Here is a 20308-nt window from a genome sequence, read left to right on the forward strand (position 1 = left end):
TATTATGCTTTGATCTGGATAGCATAGATGGAAGCAGGGTCCAAATGCCATAGCCAGCCTGCTGCCCCAGCAAGTTCTAGCTATCCCACCAAAGCAGTCCCAGCATGGCACACAATGGGACACCCCTAATAAATGCTCATTACAGTTTCAGCCATCTTGACAAGGTGACATAAGCAAAAAAAAAAAAAAAAAAACAACACTCCAGACACATACCAATTTGTCCTGAGGGCATGCTAGGACACCCCCATCCAGAGTAATCCAGGATCTTCCTACTCATGCCTGCTTTGGTTCCAGCAGACCCACAGGACACCTCTTGCATGGAGTACCTCAGAAACCCCCAGCCTATACTGGCCTTGGATCCAGACCCCCATTAGGCACTCCTTGTGCAGAGTGCCATATAACACCTGGCTCACACCCCACCTCAGCTCTAGCCACCCTGCCAGGGCACCCTCTGTACTGAGTAACTCTGGACATCGAATTGCATGAACCTCAGCTTCAGTTGTTTCCCCAAGTTATCTTCTGTGTAGATATCCCCAAGAACCCTTAGCATATACCCACTTTACCTATCACTGCCCTGCCAGGGTGCGCCCTGAATAGAGGACACCAGGACCACTCCACCTTGGGTACAACTGCCGCATTGGGATGCCTCCTGAATGAGGAGAACTGAGACAGCCTAACCTGCCCCCCACTTAAGCTTTAGCTACCTTGCTAGGGTGCCATCTGTGTGCAGAGACCCGCACCCCGCCTGGCTTGCACCAACTTCAGCTTCCTTCCAGGGAACCTTTTTCACAGAGAGCCCTAGGACTACCCTGGCCCACCCCCCACTTCAGCTTTAGCTGTCCTGCCAGTGTGCCCTCTGTGCAAAGTACCACTCAGCTTGAACCCACTTCAGCTTCAGTTATCCTGCCAGGGTACCTTCTGCAGGGAGAGCCCTGGTACCACCCCAGCCCACACCCACATTAGCTCTGGCCATCCAGAGGCAGCCCAGCACATACTGCTCCCAGACCCCTAGGTCATATTAGCCATGGTTCAATCCATCCAGCCAAAGTTGCCAGGCATGCCAGGTCTACACAGGGGATGACCATACACAAGACCATTCCTTTAATTCAAAGAAAAGTAACTATTTTCTCTAATAGTTAGAAACAAATACAAAAGTCAAGCAAAATGAGGGGAAATAAGAATATGCTCCAAATAAAAAAGCAAGATGAAACTTATGAAAAAGAACTAAATGGAAAAGTTAATGATATTCTTGATAAAGAGTTTAAAATAATAATCATAAAATGCTCACCAGACTAGAGAGAAATTTGGAAGGACTCAGTGATAACTTCAACAAATAAACTGAAAATATAAAAAAGAACCAATGAAAGTTAAAGAATACAATAACTGAAATTTAAAAATATAGTAAAGGTACAGTAGATTAGATAAACAGACACAGAACAGTAGTAGATACAGAAGAATGGATCAGTGATCTGAAGAGAGGGTAATGGAAAGCACACGAGCTGAACAGCAACAAAGTAAAAAATTTACAAAAAAGGATAGGCTAAGGAATCTCTTGGGCAATATCAAGTGAATAAACATTCTCATTATAGGGATCCCAGAAGGAGAAGATAAAGACAAGGGGACAGAAAAATTATTTGAATAAATAACAGCTGAAACCTTCCTAACCTGATAAAAGAAACAAACATTCAGATTTAAGAAGAATGGAGGGCAGCCCTGGTGGCTCAGCAGTATAGTGCCTGCTTGCAGCCCCGGGCGTGATCCTGGAGTCCTATGATCGAGTCCCACATCGGGCTTCCTGCGTGGAGCCTGCTTCTCCCTCTGCCTATGTCTCTGCCTCTCTCTGTGTCTCTCATAAACAAATAAAATCTTAAAAAAAAAAAAAAGAAGAATGGAGATTTCCAAATAAGATGATACACAGAGGTCCACACCACAACATATAATAATTAAAATGTCAAAGATTAAAGATAAATAGAATTTTAAAAGAAGCAAGAAAGAAGAAAATAGTTACAAAGGAGAAACTGGAAAAGCCTAAGAGCTGATTTTTCAGTATGAATTTTGTAGATGAGAAGAGAATGTCATGGTATATTCAAGTGCTAAAAGGAAAAAAACAACTACAACTATTTGTCAGTCTATCTTCCAGAATGAAAGAGAGATAAAGAGTTTCTCAGACAAACAGAAGTTAAAGAAATTCATCACTATTAATCTGGTCTTACAAGAAATGCTAAAGGGACTTAAGTGGAAAGAAGGGACCATAATTTAAAAAATTAGATTATGAAAGAAAAGAGGTAAAATATGACAATATTTACATAAAATGTGAAGAGAGGAATAAAGAAATCCTTCCAGTGTTCAAGTTTAAGTGACCCTCAAGTTAATATAGATTGCTATTTATTAGGATATTATAAACAAATCTCATGATAATCACCAACCAAAAATAATAATTAAAAATTAGAAAAGATACACAAAAAATAAAAACAAAGTATTCTAAGCATAACACTAGTGATGAAAGCCATCAAAGAGAAAACAAGAGAAGAAAAGAACAGAGCACTTCAAAATCAATTAGAAAACATTTAACAAAATGGTAATTAATACATACCTATCAATAGTTACTTAAAATGAAAACAGTTTAAATATTCTAATCAAGGGACAGTTCGGGTGGCTCAGAGGTTCAGCACCGCCTTCAGCCAGGGCCTGATCCTGGAGACCCTGGATCGAGTCCCATGTCAGGCTCCCTGAGTGGAGCCTGCTTCTCCCTCTGCCTGTGTCTCTACCTCTCTCTCTCCCTCTCTTTCTCTCTCTCTCTCTCAATAATAATAAAATCTTAAAAAATAAATAAATATAAATAAATGTTCTAATCAAAAGACATAGAGTGACAGAATGGATACAAATCAAGACCCATCTATATGCTACTTACAAAAGAACCACTTCAGAACTAGAGACATACATAGACTGAAAGTAAAGTATAGGGGAAAAAATACCATGAAATTAGAAGTGAAAAAAGTTGGGGTAGCAATACTTTTATCAAACAAAATACACTTTAAAATAAAGACTATACAAGATACAAGAAGGGTATTACATAATGAAAAAGGGATCATTCCAACAGGAGGATATAAAAATTGTAAATATCCATGCACTTAACATAAGAGCACCTAAATATATAACATAGATATTAATAAATATAAAATTAAAAATTGTCAGTAAAAAATAATAATAGGGGACTTTAACACTACAATTAATGGATAGATTATTCAGACATTAATGGATAGATTATTCAGACAGAAAATCAATAAGGAAACAGTGTCTTTAAATCATATATTGGAACAGATAAACTTAACAGATATATTCAGAACATTACATTGAAAACAAGAGAATACATAATCTTTTAAGCACACAAGAACATTCTCCAGGAAAGATCACATATTAAATCACAAAGCACATCTCAATAAATTTAAGAAGATTGAAATCATATCGTCTATCTTTTCTACCACAGTGGTATAAAACTAGAAGTCAATCACAAGAAAAATCTGGAAAAAAACAGAAACACATAGAAGCTGAACAACTTGCTACTAAGCAATCAATAAGGTAATAAAGATATCAAAGATGAATTAAGAAAATGCATGAATAAAATGAAAATATAAACAGCAATCCAAAATCTTGAGACACAGCAAAAGCAGTTCTAGAGGGAAATTTATAATGACATAGGCCTATATCAAAAAAACAAGACAAATATCAAATGAATAATATAACCTTATAATCTAAGGAACTAGAAAAGGAACAAAGTCTAGATTTAATAGAAGGAAGGAAATAATAAAAATCAGAGCAGAAATAAATTAAATAGAGACTAAAATGAAACAATAAAGAGATGAACGAAACCAAGAACTGGTTCTTTGAAAAGAAAACACAATTGATAAATCTTTAGCCATGTTCATAAAGAAAAAAATGAGAGAGGACTCAAATCAATAAAATCAGAAATTAAAGAGAAGTAACAATTAACAGTATAGAAATGCCAAGGATTATAAAGACTATTGAAAAAAATATATATATATAGGCCAATAAATTTGACAATTTAAGGATTATAAAGACTATTACAAGAAATTATAGGCCAACAAATTGGACAATCTAGAAGTAATGGATAAATTCTGAGAAATATACAATCTTACTAAATTGAATGTGGAAGAAATAGAAAGTTGAAACAGACCCATTTCTAGTAATGAAATTACAACCTACTGAATGGGAAAGATATTTATATGATATATCTAATAAGGGATTATTATCCCAAAAGAACTTCTACAACTCAATACCAGAAAACAAAACAAAACAAATAATCTAATTAACAAATGAACAGAAGACCTGAATAGGCATTTTTCTAAGCAGACATACACATGGCTAAGAGACACATGAAAAGATGTTCAACATCACTAATAATCAAGGATATACAAATCAAAACTACAATAAGATATCTCACTGCTGTCAGAATGCTAGAATAAAAAAGACATGAAATAACAAGTATTGACAAGGATGTGGAGACAAGGAACACTTATGGACTATTGGTAAGAATGTAAATTATGTAGCTACCATGGAAAACAGTATGGTGGTTCCTCAAAAACTTAAAAATACAGTCACCTGGGTGGCTCAGGGGTTTAGCACCTACCTTTCACTTGGGTCATGATCCCAAGGTCCTGGAATTGAGTCCAATATCGGGCTCCCCACGGGGAACCTGCTTCTCCCTCTGCCTAGTCTCTGCCTTTTTCTGTGTGTCTCTTATGAATATATAAATAAAATCTTTCAAAACAACAACCAAAAAAAACATTAAAAACAGAAACCATATGATCCAGTAATTCCTCTTCTCAGTTTTTACCCATAGAAAATGAAAACACTATGGGAAAATATATACACACTCCTATGTTTATTGCAGCATGATTTACAATATTCAAAATACATAAGCAACTTGAGTGTCTATCACTTGATGAACAGATAAATGGATGAATGGATTAAAAAAAAGATGTGATACACATACATATATTCACAGAATGTAATATTACTCAGCCAGAAATGAGAGTAAGTTCTTGCCATTTGTGACAACATGGATAGCTTTAAAGATTATTATTCTAAGTAAAATAATTCAGACAAAAGGACAAATACTATATTATTCCATTTATATATAGGATCTAAAGAAACAAAACCAAACAACCACCCAATGAAAATCAGAAACAGATCCATAAATACAGAGAGCAAACTGATGGTTGCCAGAGAGCATTGGGGAAGAGGAATGGGCAAAATGAGTCAAGGAGAGTGGAAGTATAGGTTTCCAATTATGGAATGAATAGGTCCTGAGAATAAAAGGTACAGCAATGATATTATAATAGTGATGATGTATATAGATGGTATCACATTTTTAGTAAGCATAGCATAATGTATAGACTTGTTGAATCATTATATTGTACACTTGAAACTAATATAACATTGCATGTCAACTCTACTTCAATTTTAAAAACCCACAGTACCATTCACATTGTCACTCTAAAAATGAAATATTTACTATAAATATAACAAAATATGTATAAGATCTACAGAAGAAAAATTCCAACTATCAATGAAAGAAATAAAAACTTATTGAGAAATATTCCATATTAATGGATAGCAAGTCTTAATATTGTCAAGATTTCAATACTTCTCAACTTAATGTATAGATTCAATGCAATCTCAATTAAAATTTCAGCCAGTTATTTTATGGCTATTGACAAGCTAATTATAAGGTTTATTTGGAGGGGCAGGAGACCCAAAATAGCCAACATAATACTGAAAAAGAACAAAGCTATGGTACTAAAGCTGCCCAACTTTAGGACTTACTATAATACTACTACATAATCAAGACAGTGTGGTATTGGCAAAAGAATAGACAAATAGATCGATGGAACAGAATAGAGAGCCAAGAAATAGACCCACATAAATGTAGCAAACTGATCTTTGACCAAACAGCAAAGGCAATACAATAAAACAAAAATAGTATCTTCAACAAATGGCGCTGGTAAAACTTGACATCCACACTCAAAAAATCAATCTAGACACAGACCCTTATACCCTTCACAAAAGTAATTCAAAGTGGATCACAGATATAAATTTAAAATGTAAAGCTATAAAATTCCTAGAAGATAACATTGAAGAAATTCCAGATGGCAATGTTTGGTGTTGACTTTTAAGATACACCAAAGGAAAGATTCATGACAGAAACAATTGATGAGCTGGATTCCATTAAAGTTAAACATCTCTGCTACAAGAAAGCACTGTCAAGAGAATGAAAAGAAAAACCACAGACTGGAAAAATATGTTACAGAAGACACATCTGATAAAGGACTATTGTCCACAATACATGAAGAACAAGAACACAAACAATTCAATTAAAAATGGAGCAAATATCTGAATGGACACCTAGCCAAAAAAGATAATATAAATGACAATCAAACAAATGAAAAGATGTTCTATATCATATATCATCAGGGAATACAAAAATATCACTGCATGCCTATTAGATTGGCCAAAATCCAAAACATTAACAATACCAAACACTGGTGAAGATTGGAACAACAGGAATTCTCACTCATTGTTAGTGGGCATGCAAAATGTATAGCCACTTTGAAAGACATTCTGGCAGATTCTCACAAAAATCAACATACATTAAGCAATCATCCTTATTGATATTTACCCAAAAGAGTTGGAAACACCCATATAAAAACCTGTGCATGGTTATTTATAGAAGCTTTCTCCATAATTAACAGTACTTGTTAACAATCAAGATGTCTTTCTGTAGGTAAATGAATAAATAAACTGGCATATCCAGATAATGGAATATTATTCAGTGTTAAGAAGAAATGAGATATCAAGCTAAGAACAACAATGGAAGAGCTTTTTCTATTTATTTATTGTATTTTTTAAAGATTGTATTTATTTACTCATGAGAGACACAGACAGAGAGAGGCAGAGACACAGGCAGAGGGAGAAGCAGACTCCATGCAGGAAGCCTGACGTCAGACTCAATCCCAGGTCTCTAGGATCAAACCCTGGGCTGAAGGCAATGCTAAACCACTGAGCCACCCGGGCTGCCCTAGAGGAGCTTTAAATGCATATTACTACATGAAATGGCCAATGTCAGAAAGCTGCATACTGTACATATAATACTAACTCCATGACATTCTGACAAATGTAAAACTATAGAGACAATAAAAACATCAGCGTTTGCCAGAGGTTTGTTGGGAGAAAGGGATGAATAAGTGGCATACAGAAGATTTTTAGAATGGTGAAAATATGCTGAATAATACTTTAATGATGGAGGCATGTTATTATATATTTGTCCAAAATTTTGGAATATATAACACCAAGAGCAAACCCTAAGGTAAACTATGGATATTGGGTGATTATGATGTCTCAAAATAGGTTTATCCTTGATAAAAAAGAATGTACCATTCTGGTAAGTGATATCTATAATGAAGGAGGATGTGCATGTATAGAGCAGTGCCCATATGGGAAATCTCTGTACTTGAATCTCAATTTTATAGCAATCCTCTAACTGCTTAAAAAATAGTCTTTTAAAAAAAGGATCAGTAGTTTCCAGAGGTGAGCAGAGAGGGAGAGATGAATAAGCAGAGGACAGAATTTTTAGGGCAGTAAAATTCCTCTGGATGATACTATAATGCTGAACACATGTCGTTATATATTTTAAGAGCTGTATAATGTGCAATATCAAATATGTAACCTCATGTAAAATATGGAGATTGGATGATAATAGCATGTCAACATAGGTTCATCAGTTCTTACAAATGTACCACTCTGGTGTGGGGTGTTGACAGTGAGGTGGCTTTGCATATGTTGGTGTTGGGAGTAAATGAAAAATCTGTGTGCCTTCCATTAAATTTTGCTGTGAACTTGAAATTGCTTCTAAAAATAAAGTCTATTTTTAAATATTAATAGTAAGTATAATGCCTTTTTGTGTTCTGTGAGTTTTTCCAGTGAACTATCAAACTTGCATAGGTAGAGGGGAATCGCTGGCTCTATGGCCGGATGGTCGTATGTGAGAGGGCTTGAGAACATCTAAACTTTTAGCTGGTGTATGAAGTAAAGTCTGTTTTGTGAGGGAGTATATCTCCTGACCTATGAAATTTAGCCTAATTCCAAGTAGTTGATTGCATATCAAAACAAGATAAAATAGAACACAAAAAATGAGCATGAGCCTCAAATCACCTCTTGAAGTATGTCTTTATTTTAGAGTCTCCTGAAGTTTTATTTATTACTGACCATCTGTTTCAGAGGGTCATTAGGATTTTCTGGCAGTGACATGATGAGGATTTTATCCTCCAATTTTTAAGATTCTCAATGGATAATTTGTCTCAATTTTCAGTTTAAAAAAAAAGAAAAGATAAAGAATTAAGGCAATAGAATATAGGTTACATTAATTGTTTTTTAAAATAATGTGACTATATCTTCTAGCACAGGTCCTTCTAAAGATTAAGCCAATTCCATATACTCTTACTCTTTTATAAAGGGCCTGAGAAGCCGGGGGCATCACAATGCCAGATTTCAGGTGGTATTACAAAGCTGTGATCATCAAGGCAGTGTGGTACTGGCACAAAAACAGACACATAGATCAATGGAACAGAATAGAGAACCCAGAAGTGGACCCTTAGCTTTATGGTCAACTAATATTCAATAAAGGAGGAAAGGATATCCTTTCTGGATATCCTGAAGAGACTGGAAAAGGACAGTCTCTTCAATAAATGGTGCTGGGAAAATTGGACAGCCATGTGCAGAAGAATGAAACTGGACCATTCCTTACACCATACACAAAGATAAACTCAAAATGGATGAAAGATCTAACTATGAGACAAGAATCCATCAAAATCCTAAAGGAGAACACTGGCAACAATCTTTCTGAACTTGGCCACAGCAACTTCCTGCAAGTTACATCTGTGAAGGCAAGGGAAACAAACGCAAAAATGAATTATTGGGACTTAATCCAGACAAAAAGCTTCTGCACAGCAAAAGAAACAGTCAAGAAAACTAAAGGACAACCTACAGAATGGGAGAAGATATTTGCAAATGACATATCAGATAAAGGGCTATATCCAAGATCTATAAAGAACTTATTAAACTCAACAGCAAAGAAACAAACAATCCCATGATGAAATGGGCAGAAGACATGAACAGAAATTTCAAGAGGAAGACATAGACATGGCCAACAAACACATGAGAAATGCTCTACATCACTTGCCATCAGGGAAATACAAATCAAAACCACAATGAGATACCACCTCACACCAGTGAGAATGGGGAAATTTAACAAGACAGGAAACAACAAATGTTGGAGAGGATGTGGAGAAAGGGGAACCCTCTTGCACTGTTGGTGGGAATGTGAACTGGTGCAGCCACTCTGGAAAACTGTGTAGAGGTTCCTCAAAGAGTTCAAAATAGAGCTACCCTACAACCCAGCAATTGCACTGCTGGGGATCTACCTCAAAGATAGATGCAGTGAAATGGCAGGATACCTGCATCCCAATATTTCTAGCAGCAATGCCCACAATAGGCAAACTGTGGAAGGAGCCTCAGTGTCCATCGAAAGATGAGTGGATAAAGAAGATGTGGTTTATGTATACAATGGAATATTACTCAGCTATTAGAAATGACAAATACCCACCATTTGCTTCAACGTGGATGGAACTGGAGGATATTATGCTGAGTGAAATAAGTCAAGCAGAGAAGGACAAACATTATATGGTCTCATTCATTTCGGGAATATAAGAAATAGTGAAAGGGAATAAAGGGGAAAGGAGAGAAAATGAGTGGGAAATATCAGAGAGGGAGGCAGAACATGAAAGACACCTAACCATGGGAAAGGAACAAAGGGTAGTGGAAAGGGAGGTGGGTGGGAGGAATGGGGTGACTGGGTGACAGGCACTGAGGGGGGCACTTGATGGGATGAACACTGGGTGATATGCTATATGTCGGCAAATTGAACTCCAATAATAAATAAATAAATAAATAAATAAATAAATAAATAAATAAATAAAGCCTGAGAACTCTGCATGTTTCTCCTTTGATAGCTAAGTGTTTTATTTCTAGTCTATAAATCTTTCATGTACTTCAGTAAGTTACTCAATTCAAAAGGAAAAAAAATAGCTAGAACTTATTGTGTTGGTGTCATATTGCCATTTACATATGTAAAAATAAACTAAAATAAATTCATAATTATGAATCATTGAGAAATATAAAATTAGTATAAATCTGTAAATTAAATGAAAACTATAAATAAAGAAAATTTAGGTGTACAAAACTAACTTGGTAACACAATTAATTTCATCCCTTGACATTTTTTTCATTCTTTTGGTAAAGTTTATTTCAGACCTTGTGTGCTCTCTAGGGATACAACAGTGAGCACATACAGGTATGACCTTTAACTTCGTGGATCTTAAGTTTCAGTGGGATGAAGCAGTCAGTTATCAGTGATGTAAAAATTGTCTAATTATAAACTTTGACAACTACTATGACATGAATTTATGTTGTGTCATAATACCTCATAATAGGGACTTGAGTTTGAAGATTTGTAATCTGAAATAAATAAACAGATTTGCTATAGGCACTAAAATGAATCAAGTAAACTATACACAGAATTTAAGAAGATCGTCATGTTGGACAAGTTCATGTCATATTTGTCTATCAGAAAGGAAGCCGCTGTGGCCTGTGCATAGGGAGATATTTGTGACTTGGTAGGAATGAGATAGAGGGGATCCCTGGGTGGCGCAGCGGTTTAGCGCCTGCCTTTGGCCCAGGGCGTAATCCTGGAGACCCGGGATCGAATCCCACGTCGGGCTCCCGGTGCATGGAGCCTGCTTCTCCCTCTGCCTGTGTCTCTGCCTCTCTCTCTCTCTCTCTCTGTGTGACTATCATAAATAAATAAAAATTAAAAAAAAAAAAAAAAGAATGAGGTAGAAGGAAAAGTTCAAGAACTCAATCACAAGGGCATGAGAGACCATTGGGAGTCTTACAGTATTTATCTCCAGAGTACTGAGAAGCTATTGAAGGCTTTTCCACGGGATCTGTGAAGAGTTTTTCTGTTTTATAAAAATCGCTATTGCTGGAATGTTGAGACTCGTCTGCAGGTAAAAGAATGAATGGATGTAGATAATGTAGGAGGTCCTTGGAGTTGACCAGTAGGGGGAAAGAGCCACACTGCCAGGATGATGTTGCTGATGTGAAAGATGAGAAGGAAGAGAGGAGAGGTGTTTCAGAAGTGAAAGAGACAGTCCCTGGTGATGGACTATTCCTGAGGGGCAATTCACCCCAAACAAGGATAAAAATGGAACTAATTGCTATGAAATGAGATAGTTTGAGTTCAGCTTTCCCACAATTAATGTGTGTGATTGCCTAATTCACTCACATTTTTCTTTATTCAATTCAGTGAATAAATGATTGCATGTTAGAACAAAAAATGTTCCTTCCTTAGTATAAAGTCATCGCTCACCTATGATTTTCCCCGACACTTTCTCCAGTAATCTGAATATATTAATTAGGCTTCACTATAGACCAGAAACATAAAGACATATTTGAGTTAGTGTAATCACATGACACAATTTTAAGGGTTAAAATTATTTTTTTAGAATTCCAACAAAAAACCCATAGATTATGCCTGAAGAGCTATTTGAGAAATACTACTTTGTAGTGATTTGTTAGTTTTGATCCAAGTCTAGTTGCTGAATGAAAGATTTGTCATTTCACATATGAAGTCAATTAGATATTTTTACTAATATATTTTTTCTACTAAACACAAGAATAAAGAAAGGTAGAAAACATAGATGTTACAAAACTTAAGAAATGCCTTGGAAATAATCTTTCTAGTGTCAGGATCCTTTGGTAATGGCACATTGGGACCTTGTTAGTCTTCTGCTATTATTTTTATTTCTAAAAAACAAGGCTTCCATATGCCTTCTCCTCTCCAGCCCTCTCCCTTCAAAGGGAAAGCAAGGGGGCCTCATTTTCCCAAAATCTCTACTGCCTACCCTAAAGACGTTACTACAAAATTAGGTTAAGAAAATAGGCTTTTAAAATTAATTACATATTAGACGGTGTAGCTCAATAGTTGGTTGAGCTACCCTTCTCTTGGATTTTACTCAGGTCATGATCTCCAGATTGTGAGATTGAGCCCATGTCAAGCTTTGTCCTTGGTGCAATCTGCTTGAGATTCTCTCTCCTTCTCCCTGTGCCCCTCCTGCTAATGCTCTCTCTCTCTCTCTAAAACAAACAAACAAACCTTTTAAAAGTTACATATTAAGATAAAATATAGAAGAAAGTTAATTACATAAATTATTTATTTCATTGAATGATCTATTTTGTTTTCCTTATATATTCTCTTGACTCCTTATAAAACAGAATAGGTGAAAAGAGTGATTTCAATTCTTTAAATGTTGCCCTTAATCCATAGATTTTTTTTCATTTCTTAATTGTAAGAAATAGATTTTTTTTATTTAAGTAAATGTAAGGATAAAACATATAGGAAGAGAATTTTATCTACATGTTTTTTCATAATTTATACTTGTATATATTTCTTTTAAACTCTTGATTATGAAATAATGTCAGTGAAAAGGTAATTTCATTTTTTCAAACTCTATCTTGACTCTTACATATGTGCATATATTTTTAATTTCCTATTCTGAATAATCAAGTATGCAATTCCGAGACTCTATGAAAGGCAGCATATTTTAGGAAGCTCTTTTAGGTATTTATACTATTCAACGAATAGCAAAAACAAAGCTTTATCAAATTACAACTCTAAAAGTGTATGCATGAAATTTATAAGGACACCTATTTAAGGGCAAGCTAAACTTAACATATCCTTGAAGTATATCTGTCTTTTTTTGAGGATAGAATTTTTGAAAGATCTCAGATACATTAGAGAAGAAAGGTCTTAACTTTTATTAAAAATCAATATTACTTACTTCACAAAATATATGTTGGCTGGATCCACTTAGAGACCTGCCGGGATCCTCCAGACTCATATTATGGTAGTTTAAATCTCTCTGGAGGGCCGGGCAAAGAGCAGGAGATAAGCGTTACCTGCTGAATCCATTCAGTTCTCAGACAATATACTGACTGTGTGCCCGGCAGTGTATCCGATCATGGTGTATGAGGCAATAAATACCATGGGCTCCTGACCTGGAATTAACTGAGGAGTTTTGAAAGTTAATATGATTTACTCATAGTATGATTTAGAAGGGAAGTTGGTCCAAAATACATTAAGTATTGACTGCAAAAGCAATTCCACATTGTGGAATCTGTGCCAGATTGTAGAAGAGGATAAAAGTCTGGCCTCCACTGCATTCCCCAACCTGTAATTTCTGAAGTTACAAGAAAAAATTTAACTTTGAAACTATTTCAGAAATCCCACAGGGAGAAAAATACACTACAGAAAAGGCTGACTTAACAGTGAGATTTTTGTATATGATATGTTTGGTGCTAAATATGGAAATAGCATCTTTGCAGTAATTAAGGACTTGGGAAACATCAACCAGATTTCTGTATATTTTAACAATATAATAAATAAAGGATTAGATATTCTTTGTACTGCTCAAAATTTCTGCAGGAGAAATATATCAGGGTTCAGATATCTGCAATACAATGATGATTGTGAAGACTACCTATGCCCAAGACAAGTGTGTAACAGGGATTTTACTTTCTATTTTGTATTTTACCTATTAATGTTAAGATAAATCAACCATTTCCTCATTAAGCAGGAATTATCCTGCCTATATGCTGAAGGGTAGTATAACTAGGCTCTTAATGCTATAAAAGCCTTGAGAAATAAATAGCTGTGAAGTGTCAATTTTTCCTCTTTTTAAGTATTGCTTGGTAACAGTAAAAATCAACTTTCTTTTGGTTAGTCCTTTCATAATCCAATTATAGCTTCAAAGTTTGTGTTATGTACACTAACAAGAAAATTCACAGAGAATACATGTAATTTTTAAGTTAATAACTTAATATAGAAAAAATATTTGAAACTTGACTTTTATTTCCTACAAAATTCCTGACATTTTGATACATTAAAGACACACAAAAGATGGAATTGCTTTTTGGTGACAGCCATTTTATATGTATCATTTGATTACTTGTTCTGAAGATCCTGCAGTGTCTTGAAGAGGTAAACGCTTCTTATTTTTTGCAAGTGATAAATTGAAAACTTTGATTTAGACTAAAACCAGACCATGATTCAATGGAATTACCATGTGGCCCTATTCTGTTCAGTCATCCAGACTTCCTCATTTCCTAATATTTTATTGTTGTGAAGTATGATGATTAATTAAGGGGTGTTACTTCTGAAAAAGACAAACTCTGACACTTCCTCCTGCTGATTCCAATGCTTTTGGAAACCTTAGCCCTGTAACTAAATTAGAATGTCAAAATGTGCTGATGACCTTTGCATTGAAGAGAACTATATGGAAGTTAATAGGAATGGGCTATTTGGGCTGTAATTATCTTATTAACCCAAACATGAGCTATAGCCCATAATAATGTATAGCAAGTATTTTATTATCACAAGGAGTGGAAGAAAATTCACATAGTTAAGCAGTCAGTGCATAAATATTGGCCCATCTTATCTTCAGTATAGTCTAAAAGAATTAGAAAAATAAAATAAAGCAAAGTAATAGAAATATACCATTACTGTACAAAAGAAGAGTGGTCAGTTTTAACACTAACACCACACACACACACACACACACACACACCAGATGTAAATTATTCTGTCCTCAGTTTCATTTTTTGACTAGACTCTACCAACTCCATATTTACAAAAAAAAAGTTAATTGTGAACATTTATTGTTGAAAACTAATGCTATTAATGTTTGATACAACTAGATTTTAATTTCATAATACAGCATCTAATTTTATACTATAAAAACAGCCAGCTGTTTTTAAAGTATGTATAAAGACCCTAAGGAAAGGAGGGCTTGGGAAATGTGGAAAGGAAAGAATTAAAAAATGACAGAGCAGATAAAAGAGAGAAAAAAGAAACTCTAAGAGGTAGGACTTGGGTGGACAGTAAATGTGCTTTGGCGAGAAGCACAGATGGTACACTTGTGAGCAGAAGACAAACTACTCAGAGAAATTCTCAGTAGAGAAGTTGTGTTTTTGGAGAGAGGGCTGACTCCAGGAAAAGTATGTCTCTTTGGTAAGCCCCAAATTGCTCCATTCCTCAAAACCTGATAATTATGTGCTATGTATCTAATTCCATCTAATGAAGCACAATGTGGATTTGCTCCCTGCCTCTCGTGGTTTTTCCTGAAGTAGATCAACTATCCAAATTTTTCTAGAAACTCTCATGATTATGTCAAGAATCCTGATGTTATTTTTAGCAGCATTCTCTTTTGCTCTCACCAGTGGTCTGAATTGGACAATAAATTCTATGCTCATTAAATATACTGTGGAAATGAATACAGACCAATCAAGCAAGAACAGGCAGAAAGTTATTCAGAGCTCACGATAGCAAGCAAGTCATTATTTGCATTTTGGGAGAGACTCAAAAGCAGGCAATGTAGTTTAAAGTCTCATCATGGAAGAAAGGGAGAGTTTTAGTGATGCTCTGAGTGGAGGTTGCTAGCCTGGGAAAGCTAGAGGTGGTCTAACCAGAAGCAGACATCTTAGGTGGCAGAGAAGGGTGGGGGCATTTTTGGCTTTCTCTGATTGGTCCTAAAATGGGAAGAGGGTGAAAAAATAGGCAAGCTAATTATGGACTTAAGTCAAAACCACTTTTAGTCTATAATTACAAAAATTGGTTACTGCAGATTGCAGGTCAGAGTTCAATTTGTGAAAAAATAGGCAAACTAATTATGGACTGAAGTCAAAACCACTCAGTCTATAATTGCAAAAATTGGTTGCTGCAGATTGTGGGTCAGGGTTCAATTTGTATCTATGGTTTGGCCATTCTCAGTTTGTTCCTTTGGTGTCTCAGTAGCTGCTCAGATTAGTGCTTTCAGACAGTCATTTAAGCTCTTCTTTTGAGCAGGATGCTAAGATATAACTGAGCTGTGAGTGAATATGCAGTAACTGCCCATATTTAAACTATATCAATAATTGGGGACAACAATGAGCATGTCCATAAATTACTTGTCTAGATTTATAGTTTAACATTAAAGTTGTAAATTAAATATTTTTTTAAGAATGCTATTGCTCAAATATGCAAGTTACTTTATTTTCTTGAACCTCAATTTTCATATATAAGACAAAGTATTTGAAATGCAGGATACCTGAACCCCTATCCTGTCCAGCTCTCACACACTAGGCTTATGTGAAGTGGGTTGGTCAGCACAAAATGATAAAGGTTCAGACACTCTGGAAATTTAAGGATGCCAGTTAATTCAGAATTCCAGTGTGATTATTCCTTTGGAATTCAATTTTCTATTTGCCTTTTGAGTAATAGACTCCATCGGAATGAGCCTACTCCATTCAACAATTTCCAATGACTGCAATTTTGTAAAAAAAAAAAAAAAATAATAATAATAATAATAATAATAATAATAATAATAATTGTTTCTAATTAATCTCTGTTTTATCTCCCCTGTCCCCATACAGAAAAGTACCTAAAATATCTTTTCTTAAAATGCTCCTAAATTTAAAGATTTTATTTATTTATTCATGAGAGAGGGGCAGAGACAGGCAGAGGGAGAAGCAGGCTCTATGCGTGGAGCCCAATGCAGGACTTGATCCTGGGACTCCAGGATCATGCCCTGGGCTGAAGGCAGGCACTAAACCACTGAGCCACCAGGGATCCCACAATTGATCCTAAATTTAAATATGATATGAGGAATGGTATTAGTCATAAAAAATAAAATCTTTAAAAAGCTCTTTAGGGAAAAGAAGAAAGCTAACTTCAGTTCACAGATAATCATTCTCCTTATTAAATATTCAGATGTTCCACTCTGTGTAGATGGTACAGAAACCTCAATTTAAAAATGCTGAATCCTGGGACCACTATTAAAGTCCATAAGGGAAATCCAAACACTACCTCCAAAGAGAAAAACTGCAATTAGTGAATTATTAACTATCAGCAAAAGTATTCAATATGAAAAACAAATAGCATAATGCTTTCTTCTCTTAATTATATATGTAAGAAAAACTATTATGAAGAGGTCAATGTAGAAAAATAACTATAGAAAAACAAAGTAGTAGAAATATGGAAGTGAAGGAGGATTAAAAATTTGCTTCTTTGTGTTTTACATTGTCAGAAAAAAAAAAACATTAGTTTTAAAATGTATTTTATGCATTAAGGGTGAAACTCCTATAAAGTGACTATACATAATATGTGAAATGATTTTCTGATATTTCTGAGACAACATTAATTTAAAAGATTCACTTTTAAATATAAAAGATTCATCTATAAATGATAAAGATTTTAGATCTTCACATAAGATGTAATTGTTTTAACAATTTTCTAAAACCTAGAAAATCAAAATAAACATGAATTGCAATCCTAATATATAAAGACTATCAGCATTTATTCTTTTAAATATTTCCTTCAGGTCTATTTCCTTCAGTGCATGTTCATAGTATGTAGCATGCTTGCTTTAGTGGACTTTATAAAATAGGATAGTTTACTTATGTAATATTTTAAACCAAATTTTTAAGTTGAAGCTATAGTTTTAGCAATTTAATCTTGAAAAAAATCTCAATTTTTTTCAGCATCATAGTATATTTTAAATTTTAAATTTCCAACTTTATGCTCTTATAAGACAGAAAACATATTTCCTTATATGGATAATTCATGAAATCACTTACACTTATTTCTACATTTTGTATTTTACAAAAATATTAGAGTATATGGATTTTATGGAGGCTCTGACTCATAGTTTCATGTTAATATTCACAAAATTTGGATCAATCAGGTTTACTTAAAAAATTCACAAAATACTTGTAAATATGGCATATGATCAGGTATAGAAATATTAGACAGTTTGATAGGTGACAAATAATATCCCATTTTTTTAAAGGAGCAAGTGCTAAAATAAATAAGTAAAAAAGGGTAACTACTAGAACACATTTCATTAGTCATTAGTATGTTCTGGAAGGTCCTAAAGATTTTACTTCTGAAATGCTATAGTGAGCTGCATATTATTACTTTGAGTATTGAGATAAAAATAAAAGCAATTGCATTGTTTTTTTTTTCGAGTTTTTAGTGGCATTAATTGTTTGCATTCCAGCAATAATAATATTTCAACCCAGGAAAATAATAATACTCAATTTTATTATTTGGAAAATGTTTGGGGTTTCTCAATAGGAATTTAATGGTTTCAACTTTAGAAGCTTGGAAAATTCTGTCTCCATTTTTAGATGCTGCCTCTGAGTTCATTCACAGAGTGAATTTTATTAGTTTTTATATTTGCTATGGTTTCACAATATATAGCATGAACTTGACTAGGTCATTTTCCCACTTGAGTTCTACTTCCACAGTTTGCCTAGGTAGAATAGTTATTATAATTCTCTCATAAAGTTTCTCTATAGTAAGTTGACAAAATTTGGAAAACATTACAACATTAATGTCCTTTGATGCTAAATGACTAATATTTCAGCTACTACTTTCTTTCATGTAAAATTAATAATATTGCAGGCTGTAGTGTTAAAATGTAACAGAAAGATGAACTGGACCTGCAAACAGAAGATCTGAATTATGTTTCCAATTTTCTCACTTACTTCTTGACACCTTACTATGATAAAACTTCAATAAGCTTAAAAGTCTTTCCTCAAAGTGAGTAACATATCCTTCTTAATTCCATTTACAATAGTATCAAAAAGAATAATACATTTCGGAATTAACTTAACCGGGGTAGGTGAAAGATTTGTAAAATGAAAATCACAAAATGATGCTGAAAGAAATTAAGAAAACGTAGATAATTGGAAAGTCATCCCATGTTCGGTGGTTGGAAAACTCAGTATTGTTATCAACACTGTTCTAAGCAGTCTACACATTCATTGCAGTCCCAGTCAAAAGTCCCAAGAATATTCTTTTGCAGAAATAGAAGAATCCATTCTAAGATTTACATGGAATCTCAAGGAACCCCAAGTAGTCAAAACAATCTTGAAAAAGAGAACAGTCTTTTCAACAATGGCTCTGAGGAAAACTGGAAATCCACATGAAAAAGAATGAAGTTGGAACCTTACCTAACACCGTATACAAAAATGAATTTAAGTTATCATGGATCTATACTTAAGAGACTAAAACTAGAAAATTCTTAGGTGAAAACAGGGGAGACTTTCACGAAGATGGTGCCAAAAGCAAAGAAGGAAGCTCCTGCCCCTCCCAAAGCAAAAACCAAAGCACAGGCTTTGAAAGCCAAAAAAGCTCTCAACAATGCTTTCTTGGACATAATGCCAAAAGTATATGCAAAAGCAACAAAAAATAGACACATTGGATTTTAACAAAATTAAAAACTTTTGAGCATCAAAGGCTACTATCTATAGAACAGAAGGGCCAACCATAGAATAGGAGAGAAAATTATAAATTGCCTATCTGGTTAGGGATGACATCCCACATATACTAAAAACTAAAATTTCACAACAGCAAACCCACTTAAGAAATAACCAAAGATGAATAAACATTTTTCCAAAGACACACAAAATAGTCAGCAGTGCATGAGAATGTACTAAACATCACTATTAGAGGAAAGAAAATCAAAACCATAATATGATACCACTTCATACTCATTTGAATAACCATTATTTTAAAAGATATTAACACAAGTGTGGTGATGATGCAAAGAGATTGGAACCCTTGTGCACTGGCAGTGGGAATGTAAAATGGTGTTGCAGCCACTATAGAAAACAATTATACAGTTCCTCAAAAAATTAAAAATAAAATTACCATATGATCCAGCAATCTCACTTCTGGGTGTGTGCCTAAAATAAACTGAAACCAGGGATATGATTGGATATCGTACATATATGTTTATAGCAGTATTATTCTCAATTGACAAAAGGTGGAAGCAACTCAATTGTACATTGATAGTTGTATGTGTAAACAAAATATGATACACTCATAAAATGGAAAATTATTCAACTATGAAAAGGATTGCAATTCTGACACATGCTACCACATGAATGAACTTTAAAGACATTATGCTAAGTGAAATAAGCCAGTCGAAAAAGACAAATAGTATATGATTCCATTTATATGAGAGGTACAAGGAGCAGTAAAATTCATACAGAAAGAAAACAGAATGGTAGTTACCATAATCTGGGTTCAAAAGGAAATGGGGATTTGCTTAAGGGGTCCACAGTTTGT

The sequence above is a fragment of the Canis lupus genome, chromosome 11 (assembly GCF_011100685.1).
Source record: "Canis lupus familiaris isolate Mischka breed German Shepherd chromosome 11, alternate assembly UU_Cfam_GSD_1.0, whole genome shotgun sequence".
Lineage (NCBI taxonomy): Eukaryota > Metazoa > Chordata > Mammalia > Carnivora > Canidae > Canis > Canis lupus.